General features: G+C 43.0%; 2 long non-coding RNA genes across 2 annotated transcripts; both read left to right on the forward strand.

The window, feature by feature from the left end:
* Window positions 1-3,909: 3,909 nt before the first annotated feature.
* On the forward strand, window positions 3,910-4,739 carry LOC129372946 (uncharacterized). The gene is made up of 3 exons (XR_008607300.1): window positions 3,910-4,148; window positions 4,294-4,365; window positions 4,455-4,739. It is a non-coding gene; the product is annotated as an uncharacterized LOC129372946 (long non-coding RNA).
* A 5,141-nt stretch (window positions 4,740-9,880) lies between these two features.
* Window positions 9,881-12,228, forward strand: LOC129372949 (uncharacterized). Its single transcript, XR_008607303.1, has 3 exons — window positions 9,881-10,666; window positions 11,785-11,938; window positions 12,090-12,228. It is a non-coding gene; the product is annotated as an uncharacterized LOC129372949 (long non-coding RNA).
* The last annotated feature ends 3,383 nt before the right edge of the window (window positions 12,229-15,611 follow it).

Here is a 15,611-nt window from a genome sequence, read left to right on the forward strand (position 1 = left end):
AGCATTAGCATCATCACTAAATAGATTGACGATATCTGTTGTGGCAATGCCCTGAACTTTTAGCCAGAAGGCCGTGCTTCAATACCTCGCCATAACGTTTCCTGGATGTACCCACAGTGGGACAATAAGGGGTATGTCTATTCTGACTTTCCTGTGTATTCAAAACGTAACTTGACAGAGTAAGCAGGTGTTTACTTGCGTGTCAGGGTCACTGCACTTCCTCTGCATGCCCTCATTTGTGAGATTAGTCAAATCTAGCAGCTTATCCACGACCTGGACACCTGTCCTACTTTGACCTTAACCTCCCTGCACCACCTTGACCGATCATAGAAGGTCAAAGTGGTGTGTCAGAGCCTGCACTGACACACTCAGCGTAGCAGAAACACCCGCCCAAACAAAACAACTCGACAAATGAATCCTGCGATGGAAACGGCAAGCCCTGAGCGGATTTGATCAGGTATCGGTAATCGAGAGAAGACGATGATCCTGGCCGCAGTCCTGTTGGTCAATATTTAAATCCAGCGGTGTGTTTTGTTTTTTATTTGCATTGCACATTATTTTCTCTTCTTGCATCAGTCACATTTAGAGATTGATGCTGAAACTGATTGGTACGGTGGCCCTGAGGTGCAAAACACGACAACATTAACAAAAACACAACAACATTAACAAAAACACAACAACATTAACGGAAACACGACAACATTAACGAAAGCACTACAACATTAACGAAAGCACTACAACATTAACGAAAACACGACAACATTAACAAAAACACAACAACATTAACAAAAACACAACAACATTAACAAAAACACAACAACATTAACAAAAACACAACAACATTAACAAAAACACAACAACATTAACGAAAGCACTACAACATTAACGAAAACACAACAACATTAAGGAAAACACAACGGAAGAGGTAGGTCCCAGTGGGAGACCTAAGAAGTCGCTGATTGGACGACAGGTCGTTTTACTTTTGAACCGGAAGTTATGCTGGAGTGCTTCGTTTGATTGAAAACCTAAGGAAGCGGGAATACAGTCACTTCGCCATGTATTGCCCGAACTGTGGAAAGGAGGTGGTTGAGCCGTCACCAAATTTTGCAGTAATTGTGGCAAGAGGCTTCAAGAAACTTGTATGGAGGATACTCCACAATGTTCAAGTAAGTTAAAAAGTATAAAGGAAGATTCATATTTCTTATGGATGTAGTAACTTGCTAACGCTAGTGGTCTCCAGACCGTGTCCTGTCATCTAGTTGTTCATTATAAATGCAATTAAAAGTACACAAAGTCGCTATAATACAGCAGAATTGTATTAGCTATATATCGTAAGGTCCGTTACAGCCTTAGGCACTACTTTTTTAGGATAATTGGTGTCGTTCTGGTTCTGCTGCACTGCGATCAGGCTAGCCGCCTTTTTGGAAGCGAACTCGCACTTAATTTATACTTGTGGCAGCTTTACTTCAGTTCGTAATACATATCGTCTGTTTGCATGAATGTGATGTGCGACATTTTTTCTTTGCTTTACTTCTAGCACACAGACTGTCCCATCCTGCCGTACACCAGCCCTCAGCACCTTCCTTGAATAGAAAAATGAGGAGCGACCAAAGTATTCTCTTGGGAGAAAGGGGTTAAAACAAAAGGTAGAAATGAAAGTTCGGGTAGGTGCTAAATTGGGTTCCCCTGTGTCGGGAGCGATCATTACAGCCAGAGAGACGAATGAGGCGGATCTGACCATTTTCACGTCGCTTCTGATCGATTTCTCGGTAAAACAACTCATATAATCATGTGAAGGTTGTAACATTGAGTTTAATTGGCAGCTGTTGTTTAAAAAATTGTATAATAAATAAATAAACAAGATCTTCTGATGCTGTTTTTTGTTATTTTAAACGCCAAGAGAATCGCTCTTTTCCAACGTTTCTCACGTAAGCCTGGCAGAAATAAGTCAGGCACCAAACACAGTTTTCCCCAACACATAGTGTGTATGTAAAGATTTTTGAGAATTTGGAAACAGTTGTTCTTTATTCCCCAAGGTTCGGTAAGGGTAGGAAAGAATGGAGGAAATTAATCTGGTCCCCCTCCATAATATGGGAACAACTTAATTTACCAGCAAGATTTTTTCTCTGTTTATTCCTCATCATCAACAATAAATCCTGTGATTTTGGTAGAATTTGCTCCTTGTTTGCCAGAGTTATGAGGGGAAAGCCATATATTTTAGGTGACTAAAATAATCTGTTCCCCCTTCAAAACATGGGGACTATTTACCAACAAGTCTTCAACTGTGCTTATTCATCTCTTCATCAACAACAAATTATTTGAAAACATTCCTCTTTATTTGCCAGAGATATGAGGGGGAACCATATATTTTAGCCACCTGAAATAATGTGTCCCTTCCAAAACATGGGAACCAATTAATTTACCAGGAAAATGTTCTCTTCATTCTCAAAGGTAAGTGGCCTTGGGATTTAAACTATCTTTCCACAGCTGTCTTATATCACATTATCCTTCTCGAAAAACCATCAATGCACCCTGAGATGGCCAAGCCGAATGGCTTCAGTTTTGTCGTAGCCATCTACATGCTATATGTAATTGGGCCCCGTGGAGGGATACGTGCGTCTTGTAAACCTGCGAGTTCTCAGAGCGATGCCTTGAGGATTCAGCTGCCTCAGCAGTCTCATTACAACATCACGTTTGACACGCAGGTTGTGTTTTAGTTTGAGAACTTGCCACATGGTCCGATAGCCAAATAATTGCCCTGGTCCTCTAAGCTGGGAATAATGGCACGTCTCACTTCAGGAAGTGGAGAGTAGTTGCCTCTTCAATGCAGCCCTGCTACTTTCAAATGAGTCTTTACTGAACGCATGCTAACCGACACTTCGTGGTTGGTCTGGAGCATGTACAGTATCACCAGTATCAGTATGTCCTGACTCAAAATATTTACGAATAACAGTACTAAGGTTTGGATCACTGAGAACATTCTTGTTTTCAGCAATCAAGTTAAAGCCAGAAGAACTTCCGGTTCAAAAGTAAAACGACCTGTCGTCCAATCAGCGACTTCTTAGGTCTCCCACTGGGACCTACCTCTTCCGTTGTGTTTTCGTTAATGTTGTTGTGTTTTTCTTAATGTTGTTGTGTTTTTCTTAATGTTGTTGTGTTTTTCTTAATGTTGTCGTGCTTTCGTTAATGTTGTTGTGTTTTTCTTAATGTTGTTGTGTTTTTCTTAATGTTGTTGTGTTTTGTTAACGTTGTCGTGTGTTTTTGTTAATGTTGTTTGTTTTTGTTAATGTTGTTGTGTTTTTGTTAACGTTGTCGTGTTTTTGTTAATGTTGTTGTGTTTTTGTTAACGTTGTCGTGTTTTTGTTAATGTTGTTGTGTTTTTGTTAATGTTGTTGTGTTTTTGTTAATGTTGTTGTGTTTTTGTTAACGTTGTCGTGTTTTTGTTAATGTTGTTGTGTTTTTGTTAATGTTGTTGTGTTTTTGTTAATGTTGTTGTGTTTTTGTTAACGTTGTCGTGTTTTTGTTAACGTTGTTGTGTTTTTGTTAACGTTGTCGTGTTTTTGTTAATGTTGTTGTGTTTTTGTTAATGTTGTCGTGTTTTCGTTAATGTTGTTGTGTTTTTGTTAATGTTGTAGTGTTTTGCACCTCAGGGCCACCGTAGATTGGGGTGAAATAAAAATGTTTTTTTCGAGCTGTAGTCTCAAACTGTATTCCTTGGACCAGAGTCCTGTAAATTTTAGGCAAGCGCGCCGCCAGGAATCTTGGGCTCCATGACAAAAAAAAAAAAAAAATCCTGCCCTGCTGTTCCAATTTCTTTAGAGGATTGCAAAAACACGGTGCGCTATTTAATAAAAAATAATTTATCGGAGTTTCGAAGCAGATATATATTTTTTAATCGAGATACTCAAATCACACAAGGAATTGTTTCAGCCCTAATGGTGGTGTAACCCACATAAAGTGGGGATAGCCTTTTGGGAAATAGAGATTGGGTAGGCGGGGTAGTCTGCCTGGCCAATGGGAAGTTTGATTCCCATGAATGTTTAGACCAATCAGAGAGCGGAATGCCACAGAGGCTCCACCTTCTTTCCCGTGTTGGCAGCATTGATTGTGAGCGGGAGATCCAACCCTGATCAGACAGCTGAGCCAGAGTGAGAGTCTTTTGGTTTCTTTCTAATATCATTCATTGACTTTGAAGGAATTTTTTTTTTGTAAATAGTTATTGTTTAAATCCAACTTATAAGTTAGAAAGAGTGATAAGTTTCAGAAAACTGAACTTCAGTTTTCTGCTGTTAGAACCACTAAGATCAGTTGGAACTGTTGCACTTTCTGGCAGTTGATTGGCAGTTGTTTTCAGTTCAACTGAAGGTAAAGCCTATATAATAATGTATTTTTATTTTACTTAATTCATTTTCTTTAAGTTAAAACTTAAAAAATATGCATTTTACACTGTCTAGTGCCCTCCGTGTCTGGAATGAGAGTCCCTGTCTAGTTGTTTTGAACGTGCCGCACTGAGATCGGTGAGCATATTTTGTACCTTTCATTTGGTTTTTGTTCTTTTATCTTGTTGTCAAATAATGATCTTTATTTGACCTACTTAGTTATTAAAATGTGAACCTTTGCTGAGTTTGTGTAAAATGTAATGTTTTATTATTGTTCTTGGAAAAGGATTTTTCGAACAGTTATGAAACATAATAAGCTAGAATGGTTTAATAATAATTCTATGTTTCTGCTGGTCTTGTCTGTTGACAGATCAGGTTTTGTTTTTTTTGTTGTGTTTTTGTTTTTTTGCTTTTTCTTCTCTTCTCCTGGATTGTTCCTGGAGTGGATTCCCCTACTGACTTTGATGGCGAGCCTTCCCACCTGGACTTAGAAAGATCTGGATTTCCTCCCATGTTGAGTGAGACCTGAACCAGGATTTATTTTGATTCATTTGTCATCTAAAAGAGATTAGAGCGCAAACTACCAGGGTGCACCCAATAGATTTAAATTTGATATTTAGCACTTGGCCAAGTATTGTTGTTTTTATTTCATGTATTATTGGTGTAATTTTATTTTCTTAATTGTATGTCTTGTCCACTTGTGAGTTTATGATTCATGTTACTAAAGTTTAATTGTTTTTTAAACACTCAACTGTGTATGTGTGTCATTTAAACACCCATCGTGCTCCGACAGCCGAACCTATTGGCCCATCTACCTAAAACATATTGTACCCTTCTCAACTGTGTTACAGTAACACTTAATTTTTACTTCTAAAAACAATTTTAAAAAAAAGATTCATTTTGTAATTGAAAGGGCCCCAATTTTTATACATATATTTATATTTCTTTGAAGAAGAAAAAAAACTATTTTAACCCCTGTCTGTCAGAGGGTGTGAAAACTTTTGCAAAGTTGTGTATTTCATTGGAAATGTAAATCCAGACATATTTTATGTAAGTATTGCCAAAAAACAAACAAAAAAATGTGTCTCTCCATAAATCAGCAGACAGTGTAACTAACGATAACTAGTAGTTTCTGATGAGGTTTCTACAAACAAGCCCATTTTGACTCATGATACGTATCCACAACCTGGACACTTCTCCTACTTTGACCTTAATCTCCTTGCACCACCTTGACCGATCATAGATTGGTTTCAATGTACAGATAAATGTCACAGTTCCAAACAAGACCAATAATGATTGATTCATCACATTTCAAGATCTTTATGCTAAGCTAATATGATCTGTGTAATATAATACGCTCCAAAAATGATCATTATTACTCTTGTTTGTAAGTTTTTCCTAAATCATGAGCTGCCATCACTTATTCTAAGTTGCTTCTCAATGTAAAATGATCTTTGGCCAAAAACAAAGCAGAAAATTCTCACCAGCTTTTATCACACACTTTTTGAGTGTGTTGGTTGGTCAGTGTGGTAGATTCCTCAAACACTCACATCATCATTCCAGAGATGAAGTAAAACTGTGATGTCACAACTAGAGCCATGCTTGTGATGTCATCATCACTGTATGTATGTAACAAACTTCTACATTCTGGTCATTGCTTGCTGCACTACTGACAAGTTCAGACCTTCGCAAAACACTTTCAAAGTTGAACATGGAGATTGTTTGTGGATCAAAAGTGATTTTAACAAACATTGTTTTGTCCAAACATGTTGAACCAAAGGACACATTCCTCCAACGGTGAGATGAGACCCCAGCATGGAGCCTGGAGAGCTGGACAAAATCTGCAAGGCTGGATTGAGAACAGAACGCCTCCCATTGAGTTACAGAGAGACATCCAGAGACTTGGCTCTCTTTTGGAAAAGGACAGAGCAAGATGGTTTGAGGAGAAACAAAAGCTGCTCAACGTGCAAAGAGGACTGGAGAAAACAAAAGCTGAGTTACAAGGACAGAAAAGACTCAAGGAGATGAAGAGAGAACTACTGACAGGAGAAGAGTTTTCTGATTCAGAGTCTCTCAGACGAGCTATAATCACTTCCAGGAAGCACAGAGACATAAAACACAAAACGAAAAGGCTGCTGCAGGATGAATTTGAGTTCATATTGTTGGTGAGGAAGCATTCAGGACACAAATCCAGGCAGAGAAAGAGAAAAGTGACGCCATCCAACAAGAGCTGGACCAAATCAAGACTCACTACGAGGAGCTTCAATCAAAATATGAAGCTGCAGGTGAGGAGAACCTGCAGGTCAACATGCAAATGTTTTATGAAGAAAAATCAATGAGCAAAAGCTCCTTGAGAACCTGAGAGCTGAGAAGGACGATCTCCAAGAAAAAATGTCCAAGGAGATTGACGGCCTGCAGGATCATAGTTGGACTATGATCTTATGACAAAACACACGCCAATGTCTGCCACCAGTTTTTCTGAGCTCTCTTTCTTTCAGTCCAAGAGAGTTGATATGGAGGAGGATTTTTATGATCTTTTCAGTATGTTTAAAAGGGACTTTTTCTTTTGGAATCAGCTTTTGACTTACATGACAAGTTCCTGCGAAGGAAAAGATCCGCTCCAGCTTCCACTGTCGCCTCCGTCCCTCCGGCCCAGGCCACATTGTCTCCAGATCCAGATCCTCTCACCAGCGTCGCCACAGAGGCTGCTCCATCCAGAGCCTCTCTGCTCTCTCCGGAGCTTCTCTGCTGCAGCCTCTCCGCTCTATCCGGAGTCTCTGTGCTGCAGCCTCTCTGCTCTATTCGGAGCCTCTCTGCTGCAGCCTCTCTGCTGCAGCCTCTCTGCTCTATCCGGAGTCTCTGTGCTGCAGCCTCTGTGCTGCAGCCTCTCTGCTGCAGCCTCTCTGCTCTATTCGGAGCCTCTCTGCTGCAGCCTCTCTGCTGCAGCCTCTCTGCTGCAGCCTCTCTGCTGCAGCTTCTCTGCTCTATCTGGAGTCTCTGTGCTGCAGCCTCTGTGCTACAGCCTCTCTGCTGCAGCCTCTCTGCTCTATTCGGAGCCTCTCTGCTGCAGCCTCTCTGCTCTATCCGGAGCCTCTCTGCTGCAGCCTCTCTGCTCTATCCGGAGTCTCTGTGCTGCAGCCTCTGTGCTGCAGCCTCTGTGCTGCAGCCTCTCTGCTGCAGCCGGAGGATGATTGGGGAGGTTGGTTGGTCAGTGTGGTAGATTCCTCAAACACTCACATCATCATTCCAGAGATGAAGGAAAACTGTGATGTCACAACTAGAGCCATGCTTGTGATGTCATCATCACTGTATGTATGTAACAAACTTCTACATTCTGGTCATTGCTTGCTGCACTACTGACAAGTTCAGACCTTCGCAAAACGCTTTCAAAGTTGAACATGGAGATTGTTTGTGGATCAAAACTGATTTTAACAAACATTGTTTTGTCCAAACATGTTGAACCAAAGGACACATTCGTCCAACGGTGAGATGAGACCCCAGCATGGAGCCTGGAGAGCTGGACAAAATCTGCAAGGCTGGATTGAGAACAGAACGCCCATTGAGTTACAGAGAGACATCCAGAGACTTGGCTCTCTTTTGGAAAAGGACAGAGCAAGATGGTTTGAGGAGAACCAAAAGCTGCTCAACGTGCAAAGAGGACTGGAGAAAACAAAAGCTGAGTTACAAGGACAGAAAAGACTCAAGGAGATGAAGAGAGAACTACTGACAGGAGAAGAGCTTTCTGATTCAGTCTCTCAGACGAGCTATAATCACTTCCAGGAAGCACAGAGACATAAAACACAAGATGAAAAGGCTGCTGCAGAAGGAATTTGAGCTCATATTGTTGGTGAGGAAGCATTCAGGACACAAATCCAGGCAGAGAAAGAGAAAAGTGACGCCATCCAACAAGAGCTGGACCAAATCAAGACTCACTACGAGGAGCTTCAATCGAAATATGAAGCTGCAGGTGAGGAGAACCTGCAGGTCGACATGCAAATGTTTTATGAAGAAAAATCAATGAGCAAAAGCTCCTTGAAAACCTGATAGCTGAGAAGGACGATCTCCAAGAAAAAATGTCCAAGGAGATTGACGGCCTGCAGGAAACAGAGAAGCGTCTGCAGAGTGAACTGGTGCTGTATAAGATTTGATACCAAGAATTAAACAGGAGGTATGAAGCAGGCATTTATCAGTATGAGGTGAGTTGTGAGAAAGAAGCTAATTTGGAAAGAGCCAAGAATGACCATCATCTTATCAATGGACTTAGAGCTGAAAAGAACAATGAGCATCAGAAAATGGCACTAGAGTTCTCTGTCCTGCAGCAGCAATCCACAGAGACCATGAAACATCTCCAAAGTGAACTGGATAAAGTTTCTAACCAGGAACTTAAAATGACATGTGAAGGAAATGTTTCTGCTTTAAGACAGCAAGCAGAAATATTTAATCAGGAGGCAGATAAAGAGATGAAAGCTGACATTCAGAAAATGTTGAGGGACCAAAAGATTATCAGAGAACTTGGAGCTGAGAAGGACAGTCTCCAAAAGCAAGTCACTGTCCTCCAACATCGGTACTGTAGCTGTGAGGTTAATTATGAAACAGAGCTGGAAAATGTGAAAACAAGACTGAGATGAACCAGGACCTCCAAGAAGAAAAGTGTCCAGGCATCAACAACCAAACTGGGAAAACTACACTATCCCTGTAAAAACCATTTATGAGCCTGAATCCATGGATCTGGAACATCTATTAGAGAATCTTGAATGCAGCTCCTTGGAGATGCATCTCCAAGGAGCTAAATGACTTCATAAACCAGATGCTGAGAGATTCAAGTATCCTTGATCCCAAAGCCTGCGATTATGTAGTGGATGAAATGAACAGGGAGCTCAGGTCTGGATATGGACTGTTGTGAAGCTCACTGGCATTGAGCCTCTTTTAAACTTAAGTGTTAAGAATCACTGCATGGATAAAGCGCTTTGCTACTAACACAAGATCATGTCTGAAGGACCAGGGAGAGTTAACTAGAGAAGAACTTAGTGCAACTGAAATGTACTGGTTAAAGTCTTCAAAGTCTTTAAAGTCTGAAATATTGCAGCAAAGGTCAAAGCAGAGGTCAAAGCAGAATGCGAAAGTAGATTCTAAAACCAAAGATTTGAAAGCACTCTTAGATGAAAATGGTACTAAGTGTTGGGGGAGGACAGTAAACCCAGACAGATGTGGGTAGAATGGTGGAGGTCTTTCCAAGGAGTTTTGTTCTCATACCTTCATGCAACGTTTGGACTTCTACTGGTGGCTTGTTGCACAGGCCTGTTCAGTCATTGTTTCCTTTAGAGGTGTTTTAAATGAAAGGTAAATCCTGTACAGATGAACAGTTGTTGATGTTGTCACTTCTGTACATTTATATGTTGTTAATCGAATTTAACGTGATTGTACATAATTATCAACAGGTTCTGGTTCTGTATTCTGTGACCGTCTTGTTTCTGTTGATTTTGGTTGCTAGGCAACGGACAGCCCGTTATGAGCGGTCACCGTTTTCTCCTCAGCAAAAACTGAACCGAAATGTTCAGGACGCGACACCCGAGCCTCCGTCTGGCCTGAGGAAGCTTTCACTCCGTAGCCATAAGGTCCTATTGGCTTCAACTGGCCGTCTGCTGAGTGCAACTCTTTAAAAGTCTGTTGGAATCGTTCTTAGATCGTCCCTCGTTCCACATGCTTGACTTCAATGACTGACCTGCTTCCCAAGCACGCAGTCAGGTCCTTCAGGCCGCCGTTTTAGACGCCACGGCTCAAACAGACTTGGGAATTCAGGAAAGCGACACCAGCTCTACTTCTTCGGTCTCGGGATCCGATGGAGGAAACGAGCATCATTTGGTCGCATCACTCCCGGCGAAGCTGTACGGCAGCCAGATACGGCATGGCTGCGCGCCTGGGCAACAGCGGCTCTGCACCGTCGACCTCCATCACAGACGACGGCTCGGAGAGAGAGAAAGCACGTGTGTGTTGCAGCTGACAGATGGGCGTCTCCGCACGAAGGAGAAGAGGGATCTCAGGGGAACGAGAGCGAAGAGGCCACATCACACACCGCCAGCGTGTCCAAGAGCGAGAGAGCCCTGCGGCCCGTTGGGATCCCAACAGGGTCTGAACAGAAGCACCTGAGAGGAGCACCTGGCATATCAAAGCAACAAAGAGAAGCAGGCTTCAAAGGGAACCGGGGGCCCGCTTGTCTCAGGGGCCTCTTGTGGGGATCTGGCACTTCTGAGTGAGAGGAAGTCCTGGAATGCACAAACACACCTCCGGTATTAAACCGTCGAGAGTTTAAAATGCAAGGACATGTTTTGTTGTTGTTGTTGTTTTTTTAGACAACGGTTTGGGTGTGTGAAGTGTTGGGGTGGATCTGTGCAACATTTTTACTTGTGAGATGAAAGGAAGAGCAGCAGGTTGATCCAGTAGCAGGAAGGAGGAACTTCCTCTTCAGTGGCTCTTTAAGCTTTTTTTCCAAGACGTTAAAAATCGTCCGGCTGAACGCACTTGGGAAGACGCAAAAAATTAGATTTCAGTCAAAGTTTCAGTACATTTTTTTTGTTGTACTTTTTTGTTTGCTCAATAAACAAACAAGATTTTATTGGAAGGAACGAAAGTATTTTCTTTTTCTAAAAAGTGACCTGTAAATTGTCAAAGATGCAAAGTTTTTAGTCTCAATTCAGCAACAAACAAAAGGACAAAAAGCGACGGCCCTTTAAATGAGAGCCTCCATTTGCATCGCAGGTCAGATTTGTTCCAGTCCAAAACAGGAGGCCCAAATATTTCACAAACAAGACTTGATCACTGCATTAACAGGGGAAAGAAGGTGAATAGTGCACCTTTTGTTGTAGTAGTAACCCTACTTTAGTATTTATTTTGGGGGGATTTCATGTCTTTCACTCCTCTACGTTTCTGGAAAGCTTGTCGTTTCTCGTTCCCTGTGACTCAGCGTAGCGTTTAGTTGACTTAGTTGCTGTTTTTCTTTGCTGAGACGCCGCTAAGCACACGCTGTGCTCCTCACAAGAAGGGGAACCAATCACAGTCGCCACTCACTAATGGGATTTTCAATTCCTTGGACTACTCCTGTATTTTCATAAGTAGGCACATCAGCACTTTTTTGACTTGAGTAAACCTTTGCCCGATCAACATGTACTTGTAGCTGAGTGAGATTTGACAATGAGTATTAGCACTTTTCCTCGAGTACTAGAGTTGGGTACGTTGTCTGCCATTGCTACAATCACTGGCTCGAAGCCATTGACTCTCAGACTGATTCAGTCGTGTCTTTGGTTTGCCAGATCTCTTCCTGTCAAAAGTTTTCTCGAGTTCCTGAGTGCCTCCCGAGGGTGAAGAAAACTGTACTGACATCTTGACTTTCTTTGCAATTTCTCCATAGGAAAGGCCAACATTTATCAGTCTATTGCCGTACCTTATCTTCATCCTCTGCCAGGACACTCCTGCCTTTGTAACATTTCAATCAGTTCCTTGGACTTGAACGACTTGAATCGCAATCAAAAACTGGAAAAGTCGGTGTGTTTGACGGCATTAGGGTGAGTCACAAGTTTCTTACTGACTGTGTTCCGTGCTGCAACCTTGTTCACCATTCAGCATGCTTCATGAGTAAAACTGGAACCGGATTAACCTGGAAAAAGATGTGCAAACCCTAAAAGTAATACCCTGTTTGATCACCTTCTGGTTCAGTTTCAGGGTTTGGTTTTCTTGAGTTCACACCCGACATCAGAACCTGAAACGAAAGGCTGATTTCCTAGTGGGATTTTGCTCTGAGGGCCCCACAAGAAAAAACCACGGACAAAATGACGAGAATACAGTTGCAGCATTGCCAGTTCATCCTACAAATAATTCTGACTTTATTCTCGTATGATTTTGACTCTGTTCTTATTAAATTATGGCCTTTTTTTTTTCTCGCTATGTCACGACTTCATTCTCTTGACACATGGGTTTATTCTCGTGGTATTAAGACTCCACTCTCGTAATTGTACGATTTGATCCTCTTCATTGTTTTTTGCAGACTCCACACACACACACACATACACACACACACACACACACACACATACACACACACACACACACACACACACACACACACACACACACACACACACACACACACACACACACACACAGCAGCATCATTGATCATCTTCAGATGTGATGAAAATGACAGCAGAAGTTCATTCAAAAACAAAGACTGCAGCTTGATATTTCAAATGAACGTTCATTTTTATGCCTGGATTTACACGGCAAGCAGGAAACAGCCTCCTCATTTATGAGACCAGGAAGCTTTGCATTATTGGTGCAATACCGCCCTCTAGTGGATTTAATTGACATCACGGACGCAGTGTTGAGGTTTGAAATTTCCCCCTTTTTTATCCCACTGCAGTGATAAAAGTCTTCATTAAGGTTTTTTGTGATACAGATGAATTTAAATGTGTGCTTTGCATTTGTGTTCAGTTCACTCAGTTACATTTGCTTGTTCTGTTGTTCCTGTCAAATGAGCTGATAAATGTAATTGACTCTAATATTATTATGAAGTATCGCTAATCTTAGCAATACTTCATAATAATATTAGTCATCTATACTGCTATAGATATTTTGGGGGAAAAAAAGTTTCTTCAGTGTCAATGTATTGCTTTGTAATTGTGTTGTGTGTATTATTATTTTAGTGTTTAAAATGCCAAAGATTGAACAATACTTCATAATTTTGTGCCTGATGTCTTAAAAAAAAACAAAAAGCTAAAATTACAAGCAGACTAGATTGTGTTCCAAATTATTATGCAAATTTGATTTAAGTGGCACAAAGATAGAAATTTTTGTTGTGCTATTAAATGTATAGATGGTATTGTGTGTCAGGACTCTTTGAATCACTGTAATTCATTTCAGAGAGCTGGTTGATTAGCTTGTCTGATGAGCTCAATTAAAGGAAATCTACTAAAGAAGGATGTTCCACATTATTAAGCAGGCCACAAGTTTCAAGCAATATGGGAAAGAGAAAAGATCCCTGCTGACGAAAATCATCAGATAGTGTAGTGCCAAATGGTAAGGTATGAAAATATTAGATACGTAACCAAAACTGAAGTATTATCATCGTACTGTGAAGAAATTTGATTCAGAACAAAGATGGGTTTGTTCAGATAAAGGCATAATGAGGAAGGTTTCTGTTAGGCAAATTCATCAGATTAAGAGAGCAGCTGTTAAAATGCCCTTACAAAGCAGTAAACAGTTAATAGAAGCTGCTGATGCCTCTGGAACCTCAAGGTGGAGGATCCTCCAGAGGCTTGTGGTGGATGAAGCTACTATTGGTTCTACTATTGGGCCTCTAACACAAGTATTCACAAGTAGAAACGGTCACAGTGGGCCCAGCCATACATGAAGATTAATTTTCAAACAAATTTGTTCACTGATGACTGCTGTGCAACCCTGGATGGTCCAGATGGACTCAGTAGTGGATTGGTGGTGGATGGCCACCATGTCCCAACACAATGATCTGTGACGTCAGCAAGGAGTTGGTGGAGTCATGCTTTGGGCTGAAATCATGGGGAGAGAATCATTGATCAGCTCCTTCAGAGACCCTGAAGGAGTGAAAATGACCTCAGCAAAGTGTATGGACTTTCTGACTGATCACTTTCTTTTCTGGTTCAAAAAGAAGAGCTGGACCTTCAGTAGTAAAATCATCTTCATGTATGACTATGTACCATCTGATGCTGCAAGGAATACCACTGTGTCATTAGCTGCTATGGGCATAAAAAGGGAGAAACTCATGGTGTGGCCACCATCCTCCTCTGACCTCTGACCCTATTGAGAACCTTTGGAGTTTCCTTAAGCAGAAGATCTGAGGGTGGGATGCAGTCAATATCAAACAGCAGCTCTGGGAAAGTTTTCTCACATCCTGCAAAGAAATTCAAACAGAAACTTTCCACAAACTCACAAGTTCAATAGATGCAAGAATTGTGCAGGTGATACCAAAGAAGGAATCCAATGTTAATGTCAGGAAATGGTGGTGGTGAGGTGGTGAGGCAGACGCTGGAGACCCAGGTAGGTGTATGGTGAGTAATTTAATGAAAATAAGTCCACAAAAACACAGAGTCAATAAACAATAGTCCGCGGCCAGGCAGCACGGCTGAGCAGAAGCCAGGGCTCACACCGGTAGCAACTGGTCTTAAGGGCGGCACAAAAAACAAGGACAATCTGACAAACAACGACAAGGACCCGACGAGGAACAAAGGACACAGGAGGGACTAAATACACTGAGGGTAATCAGTGACACACCTGGGAACAATCAAGGGGAAGACAGGACAACTAGGAGAACTCAGGACACAGAAACTCAGAATTAAACACAGAAAAACACAGAACCTGACAGTACCCCCCCCCTTAAAGGGCGGCTACCAGACGCCCAAAAACAAAATCCAAAACCCAAAAACCAGGGTGGGCGGAGGGGCAACGGAAGGAGGGCCAGAGTCCAGAAAACAAAAAAACTACCCACAAAAGGTGGGCGGAAACACAAGGAGGGGCCAAGAGTCCAAAACTAAACAGAAAGAGGGCAGAGGCGTCGAGGGGGGTCCGGAGGGCGTCCTCGGCGCCCGCGGCAGACCCCACGGGGGAGGTCCGGAGGGCGTCCTCGGCGCCCGCGGCAGACCCCACGGGGGAGGTCCGGAGGGCGTCCTCGGCGCCCGCGGCAGACCCCACGGGGGAGGTCCGGAGGGCGTCCTCGGCGCCCGCGGCAGACCCCACGGGGGAGGTCCGGAGGGCGTCCTCGGCGCCCGCGGCAGACCCCACGGGGGAGGTCCGGAGGGCGTCCTCGGCGCCCGCGGCAGACCCCACGGGGAGGTCCGGAGGGCGTCCTCGGCGCCCGCGGCAGACCCCACGGGGGAGGTCCGGAGGGCGTCCTCGGCACCAAGGAGCACTAGGGGACTCGGGAGGAGCACTAGGGGACTCGGGAGGAGCACTAGGGGACTCGGGAGGAGCACTAGGGGACTCGGGAGGAGCACTAGGGGACTCGGGAGGAGCACTAGGGGACTCGGGAGGAGCACTAGGGACTCGGGAGGAGCACTAGGGGACTCGGGAGGAGAACTAGGGGACTCGGGAGGAGCACTAGGGGACTCGGGAGGAGCACTAGGGGACTCGGGAGGAGCACTGGGAGTCTCGGGAGGAGCACTAGGGATCTCGGAAGGAGCACTAGGGATCTCGGAAGGAGCACTAGGG

This window comes from Poeciliopsis prolifica, unplaced genomic scaffold (genome assembly GCF_027474105.1).
Source record: "Poeciliopsis prolifica strain line A6 unplaced genomic scaffold, Auburn_PproV2 SCAFFOLD031, whole genome shotgun sequence".
Taxonomy (NCBI): domain Eukaryota; kingdom Metazoa; phylum Chordata; class Actinopteri; order Cyprinodontiformes; family Poeciliidae; genus Poeciliopsis; species Poeciliopsis prolifica.